Raw genomic sequence first — 7688 nt, 5'->3', positions numbered from 1 at the left:
GCTTATGATCCACCGAATTGTTTTACTTTTTATGTGACCTGCTAGGCGGGCGGGGATGTTCTAGCACAGAGGTCTTCAAACTTTTTGATGTCGAGACCCCCTTGTAAAACCTTTTGAGGGGTAAGGACCCCCTTCCGACAAAAGTTTCTAGAAACTGGTACTCCTCATCATCATCTTTTGACAACCATAAATGCGCCTGTTAGACCTCATCACATCCATCATTCATCCACCCACACTTTCACACATCCATCCATCCTTTCATACTTCCATCCATCCATCCATCATCCATCCATCCACACTTTCATCTTTCCATCCATACATCCTTTACCCCTCCACCCTTCCTTCCATCCATCCATCATTCATCCACCCACCTTTTCACACATCCATCCATCATTCATCCATGCAACCTTTTATCCATCCATCATTCATCCATGCAACCTTTTATCCATCCATCCACTCTTTCATCCTCCCATCCTCCCATCCATCCATCCACCCTTTCATCCATACATCCACCCACCCTTTCATCCATCCATCCTTCATCCCCCCACCTTTTCACACATCCACCCATGCATCATTCATCCATCCATGCAACCTTTGATCCATCCATACATCCATCCATCCTTCATCCGACCACCCTTTCATCCTTCCATCCATTCCTCCATCCATCCTTTATCCGTCCACCCTTTCATCCTTACATCCATACATCTATCCTTCATCCATCCACCCTTTCATCCATTCATCCACCCACCCTTTCATCCATCCATCATTCACCCCCCCACCTTTTCACACATCCACCCATGCATCATTCATCCATCCATCCATGCAACCTTTTATCCATCCATACATCCATCCTTCATCAGTCCACCCTTTCATCCTTCCATCCATCCACCCTTTCATCCTTACATCTATCCTTCATCCATCTATCCTTCACCCATCCACCCTTTCATCCTTCCACCCACACATCCATCATCCATCCATCCACCCTTTCATCCATCCACCCATCTTTTCACCCATCCATCCATCCATCATTCATCCATGCAACCTTTTATCCATCCATACAACCTTTTATCCATCCATAAATCCTTCATCCATCTACCCTTTCATCCTTTCATCCATCCACCCTTTCATCCATCCATCCTTCCATCCACCCTTTCATCCATCCAATCCTCATTCATCCACCCACCTTTTCACACACCCATCCATCCTTCATCCTTACATCCATCCATCCACCCATCATTCATCCACCCACCTTTTCTGTGCCTCTCTCATTGGGGGGGGGGTTAGAATCTCTCTGCTCATCCTTCTTTCCCGATCATGGGAGGGCATCTCTGTGCCTCCCTGCTGGGGGGGGGGGGGGGGACGGGGACGTGTCATGGGACCCACAGCTCCAGGCGCGCAATATGCATTGACCTCAAAGGGCTACACTACAGCCTGCTCCCCCAGCCCCCCTCCGCCCCCCCACCCCCCACTTCTCCTCCTCCCCCAGCTCAAAACGGCTTCAGGGACACACACAGTCACACCCGAGTACTTGACAGGTCTTTAGAAGACCTTTTACTTGTTAATGAGGCGTGGATGTTTTTCACACCTCGGTGTGAATCAGGCCTCCGCCATAAACACCCTCGATCAGCCCACCCCCAGGAACTGTGTGCTCTGGCAGAATCTGCGACCCCCTTCCAAGGACTCCACGACCCCCCTGGGGGTCGTGCCCCACAGATTGAAGACCTCTGTTCTAGCAGATCGTTGGTTATTTAGGTACATTTAAGGATTTAACTCTGTCTAACCTGAAAGATGAATCGGCCTGACACTAAGTGCAAGCATGTCTTATCACCTAATATGTTCTAAGAAAACTGGATAAACTGTAAGAGATGGGTTTTTAATCCATGTTGCTGTACATATATTGCTCGATATTTTGCAAACCTAGATATTTTTGTTTTCCACAAAGGTTGTCCTGTTTCCAAAAGGAAATGTTCATTTCAAATCTTGGACTGGTCTAATTCCTAAATTGTAGAATGAATGTCTGGGGCTTGATTCACACAAGTGAGTTCAAGTTTCAAGTTTCAAGTTTTTATTTTTATGATAACGGAACTCTGTCGAGATCCACATAACAGTTTAGCAATAAAGAAAAAGAAAAAAAAAACAAAACAACATTGATTACATTATTGAATAGAAATGTCAATGCAGTGTTAAAAAACATTTAAAGAAGGAAAACAATTTAAAGCAAAACATTTCGTTAGGAGGATTAAACATAGCTACAATGAAATCATAAGCAGTAAAAATACCCAGCTGAAAACACAAAGGTTTTACCCATTTTCGTCTGTGTACCAATAGGAGCTGGGCAAACAAAAACTACATGGTATAAATCCTGGGGATAAAGTTTACAGAGGTCACAGATATCTGTACCACCATGCCATTTAGACAATAAACAATTCAATGGAAGTAAATCATATCTTAACAAAAAAATAAATCGCCTAACTGCATGAGGGAGATTCCAACCTAAATATGGTTGAAATTTTTTAATTTCACAAGAGTTACCGAGGGGGAACATTCCTCTCTTAGACTTTCGGATCGTACTGTCAGCTCTAAAACTCAACTCCCAAGACGAGGTCTTTAAAGATAACTTTAGTTGGGGAGCTGATAGTGTAAAAAGACTTTGTTCATCAATCTGTAATAGTGAAATTGCCTGTCTGAAGTTTTTTACTATAGAGGAGTAAACATTATAGGAACCCAGCAGCTCATTTTTTATTTGAAACCTCAGGGTGCCAGGTTTTCCTTCAGCAATATAAAAAACCCATCGCACCACACTCGCCACTGCCTGGGACCGTGCACTACGCAGACCAAACTCTTGTCGCAACGATGACGTAGAGCTTGCAGTGTTTACAGAGGCTAAATTACGAAGAATTCTTCCTTCAATAGAATCCAGGAATTTCCAGCATGCCATGTCCACTATTTCTAGTCCGTAGATTAGAGATGCGGGGATTTTTGCCCGATAGACTTCGAGCAATATAGAAAAATGCCTCCGACCTGTCGCTTTGTATAAGGAGATAAGACTCCCCCCTTGAAAGATGAATCGGCCTGACACTAAGTGCAAGCATGTCTTATCACCTAATATGTTCTAAGAAAACTGGATAAACTGTAAGAGATGGGTTTTTAATCCATGTTGCTGTACATATATTGCTCGATATTTTGCAAACCTAGATATTTTTGTTTTCCACGAAGGTTGTCCTGTTTCCAAAAGGAAATGTTCATTTCAAATCTTGGACTGGTCTAATTCCTAAATTGTAGAATGAATGTCTGGGGCTTGATTCACACAAGTGAGTTCTATTTCATGGGTCAGAATCCAATTATTGGCTACTGATCATTGATTATGTGAAATTATTGCTGGATAATTTGAAGGGTATGATTTCTTAAACGTGTTTTACAATTAAAAGTATTGTTAATAATCTACTATCACAAATTTGAATTTGAAATGCCTTCCCATCGCGGTTACCAGCAGCAGTCCCCTTAATCTGCCCATCTATTTGTAATGATATTCTGTCTGTGACATGTCCCCACATCTCTCCCATTTTACACATCGTGATCTTTGCAGCAGGAGCATTCACCCATCGGGCTCTCTTACTACCCCGTAGAGCAGAGGCTCACAGTTCACACATAGACCTGTGCAGCAGGAGCATTAACCCAACGGGCTCTCTTACTACCCCTTGGAGCAGAGGTTCACAGTTCACACATAGACCTGTGCAGCAGGAGCATTAACCCATCGGGCTCTCTTACTACCCCTTAGAGCAGAGGCTCACAGTTCACACATAGACCTGTGCAGCAGGTGCATTAACCCATCGGGCTCTCTTACTACCCCTTGGAGCAGAGGTTCACAGTTCACACATAGACCTGTGCAGCAGGAGCATTAACCCAACGGGCTCTCTTACTACCCCTTGGAGCAGAGGTTCACAGTTCACACATAGACCTGTGCAGCAGGAGCATTAACCCATCGGGCTCTCTTACTACCCATTAGAGCAGAGGCTCGCAGTTCACACATCGACCTGTGCAGCAAGTGCATTAACCCATCGGGCTCTCTTACTACCCCTTAGAGCAGAGGCTCTCAGTTCACACATAGACCTGTGCAACAGGTGCATTAACCCATCGGGCTCTCTTACTACCCCTTAGAGCAGAGGCTCGCAGTTCACACATCGACCTGTGTAGCAGGTGCATTAACCCATCGGGCTCTCTTACTACCCCTTAGAGCAGAGGCTCGCAGTTCACACATAGACCTGTGCAGCAGGTGCATTAACCCATCGGGCTCTCTTACTACCCCTTAGAGCAGAGGCTCGCAGTTCACACATCGACCTGTGCAGCAGGTGCATTAACCCATCTGGCTCTCTTGCTACCCCTTGGAGCAGAGGCTCGCAGTTCACACATAGACCTGTGCAGCAGGTGCCATAACACGTTGAGATACCAAACAGGGATACTCACCTATACCCTGCGTGTTCTGGTCTGATCTGAAGTGAATGCGGATTAAACCGCAGGGTGGCCCCGGACCGAGCCTGCTCTCCCGTTGCCCTGCCCGCTATTGCCTATATTGTTCTTTCCATTCATTCCCTCTCTTTCCCCCCATTCCGCGCACATAAGCCCTCCTCCATTACCCATCTCCCTCCCTACTCCCCTCCCTCCCGCCAGCAGCTGTGACATCTGATTCAGAAAAAAACGTGAATCTCCCTCGGTCGGTCGGTGTGCGTCTCTCCCTCTGTGGACAGCTACATCCTTCCTGGGCCCGAAGGCACAGCTAACCTGGATTTTTGGAGGGGGTGTGAAACCTGCGTCTCGGCTGCTTGGGGGGGTTCGACACAACGCCGGGAAGCGGTCCCTCATCGACGCTGGCGCTTTCCCTCCCTGGAGGTGCTGCTGCTCCGCTGCATGTAGACCTGGCCCCATTGTCTACGGAGAAGCGTCGCTGGCGCCCGGGAAGGGTCTCCAGCCCTCAAAAGGTAGGTGGCACCCAGCACCCATCAGGCCCCAGCCCCTGCCTGACGGAGGACGCCCCCCGGGGCGCCCCTGGAGGTGGAGGTGCTGGATAGAAACCTATTGTCACCAGGCAGCTCTGCTCAAACCCCCGCTCCTTCATTAGCGGTGGAGCCGCGGGGTACGGGCTGGAAACCGCTGCGCCCCAGTTGCCTCTTGGAACTGGTTCCTCTCACCATTCGTTTGTCTCATGTGGGCTCTTAGCGGTGCACGCTGGATTGGGGGGGGGGGGGGGGGGGTCTTCCTAGAATGCCCCTTGTTTTGGCCGCAAGCACAAGTGATGCCCGAAACACGCACGCGCTGCAGCTGGCTCAGGGGCTCATGTTTGTAACTGGACAAAATGGATTTCTGCTCGGGATAAAAACCCATCGCATGTCCATTACTGGAAGAGGCCTGCGGCTAACGCGGAGTCCTCGCCAGCGTCACTCTCTGTTTATTATCCACTGCCATTTTATCCTACTCTCATCTCCGTTGCCAAGCCTGGTGGGAATTCCAGTTGGCCAGTTATCCGATGCGGTGACTGGACCTGCTTGGAAAATAATGGCTTTTCACATCGGCTGCATTACTGGACCTGAGAGGACCCTGGGTGCAAGCAAAGGTGGCCCGGGGAGCCCTGCTGGTTAATTACAAACACAGGCACCATTAGAGACCAATTATTGGCATCAGGAAGCAGGTAAAAGGTGCACCTGAATTCCATTAGACTTTCACGGGGCTGCCCACGGTGTGCCCTGTAGATGCTTATGTTGCAATGGCATTCGAATTTACTATTTATAGTGGGAATACCATCCCATATTTCTCTAGCAAATCTATTTAGTGTATTCTGCTTATTGCAATGTAGTCTTTTTGAGAGCTCGATAATTTTTTTTTAAAAACAGGCAGGGTAAACAAACATCTGTATGGCTAATGGTGGTTTTTAATATCCCTTAAAGCCCACAGTTCCGGGGGGGGGGGGTGGGCTTGAACGAATGGCCCCGGTGCCCATGAGATGGTGGCAATGAGCGTATTTGAAAGGAATGACATCGGGGCCTCGGAAACCCCTGTTGTTATCGCTGGGTTCGGACAATAGGCTTTGACGCCCAGGCAGTCCTGTGATGGTAGCTCGGTGGTTCGGGGCACTTGCTGCTTCGGACCTGCAGGTCAAGGCCAAGGTTCAAGTCGCATCCTTGCCAGCCAGCCGGGTTTCTTTATTGTCAACAAAACGAGGAGCGTAGAGCTCGGTGATAACTACACCTGTTATTTACTGCCTTGAGAGACGATTGGTTACGTTGTGTGCTCGCTATAAAATGCTGGCTGGTAATGTACTCCTATAAAGGTGGGGTAACCGCTTTTGTTGTGCTGAATCACGGCACAGTGGCAGCGAGCGTGCGCCGGGCCTCGGCGTGGCGTTGTTTCCACAGGTCTAACCGCCTCTGGTGGGGGCGGGCCAACACGCGAGGAATGGCTATTTAATGCGAATTTTATTATTCACGTGGCTCGCCGTTGTTTCTCGAAAGGTTTCTCCGAGAGTCGCTCATATCCGTCCGCCCCTCCCCAATCCGGACAGACATGTGCTGGTGTGGTGGACCATCTGTCATTCTTGAGGGGGTGTCTGTCATTCGGTGGGGGTTCTTCGGGGTATGCTCCGGTGCTTGTGACGTTTCTCTCTCCTTTCATCTGAGAAGGGTGAGCCTCTGTTGGAGATGCGAGGGGTGTTTGGAGGCATGCATGCAATGTTGAGTTTAAGGTATATTCGCTACTCTTCGGTTTTCAGGCTTGTTTTATTGTATCTTTAGTCCTATGTTTAATTTTCTCTTGAGGCCTGTGTTTAATTTTTGAAATACCTCCAAATACACCTGATAGCAGAACAGCACACATTGGGGGAGGGGGGGGGGGGGGTGTTGGTCAAGGGAGAGGAAGTAAGAGGGCTGAGATGTAGGCACACATCAGGGCATGCAATCAAACCACAATAATCCCATTATGGTAACACCAGGTATTCTTAGATAAAGTCAAGATAGTGGTGAAGAGGGCTGTCTCACAATTCTTCAGAGATTGGACATTTCTTTCTGGTTTGGGGAGTTTCAGCGGACAGGTACTTGTTTATAGAAGCTGCCAAGTCATTATATGTGGAATTTTGAACCGGCTCAGCGTTTGCCAGTCTTAGGGATATGCCTTGACTGTATGTTATGTATGGCTTCCATAGACGCTTTCAGTGTGCATAGCAAGATTCTAAACCTGGTATAATGAAGCAACAGTGGGAAACAAAAGTTGTTTGCCACTGTTGCTGCATCATGGAGGAATTCCAGACTGATCTTTCAGAGGGTGCAGAGAGTGCTTTAATTCTATGGTGTGTAGACCTTTAAGGAAGGTATGTTTCTTTCTATTCTATGTTCTGGAATGTTAAATGTGCATCTTTCAGATTACTGCCTGCACTTGATGTGACCAGTCGTGGGTACTTTGTATGGAATAAACTCTTCTTCACAAGGATTGGATTTCCTGGGTTCTTCATTTATTCAATGTGGAGATTGTACTTCCTACAGAGGGCCTGTCAGTGCAGCCCTGAGAGCAGAGAGCACAGGTTCAGGTTGGTGGGGCACAGAGCGTTGAATAGCTGGGAGCCTGCAGACCAGGTTTCTTTTCTTTGGGAGCGGAGGCCATGTATGTATGGATCCCCCATTATATGGAGTAGATGTAGAAAGCAG

General features: G+C 47.8%; 1 protein-coding gene across 2 annotated transcripts in view; it reads left to right on the top strand.

The window, feature by feature from the left end:
* The first annotated feature begins 4696 nt into the window (after nt 1-4696).
* Nucleotides 4697-7688, top strand: part of SPTBN2 (spectrin beta, non-erythrocytic 2) — a 994900-nt gene continuing 991908 nt past the window's right edge. For both annotated transcript variants that reach the window (XM_086938557.1, XM_086938558.1), the window contains exon 1: nt 4697-4976. The gene's annotated coding sequence lies outside the window, so the exon portion shown is untranslated. The remainder of the gene's footprint in view (nt 4977-7688) is intronic.

Source organism: Lissotriton vulgaris, chromosome 9 (genome assembly GCF_964263255.1).
Source record: "Lissotriton vulgaris chromosome 9, aLisVul1.2, whole genome shotgun sequence".
NCBI lineage: Eukaryota > Metazoa > Chordata > Amphibia > Caudata > Salamandridae > Lissotriton > Lissotriton vulgaris.
Note: the sequence above shows the minus strand (reverse complement) of the source record. Positions and strands in the feature narration are given on the sequence as shown.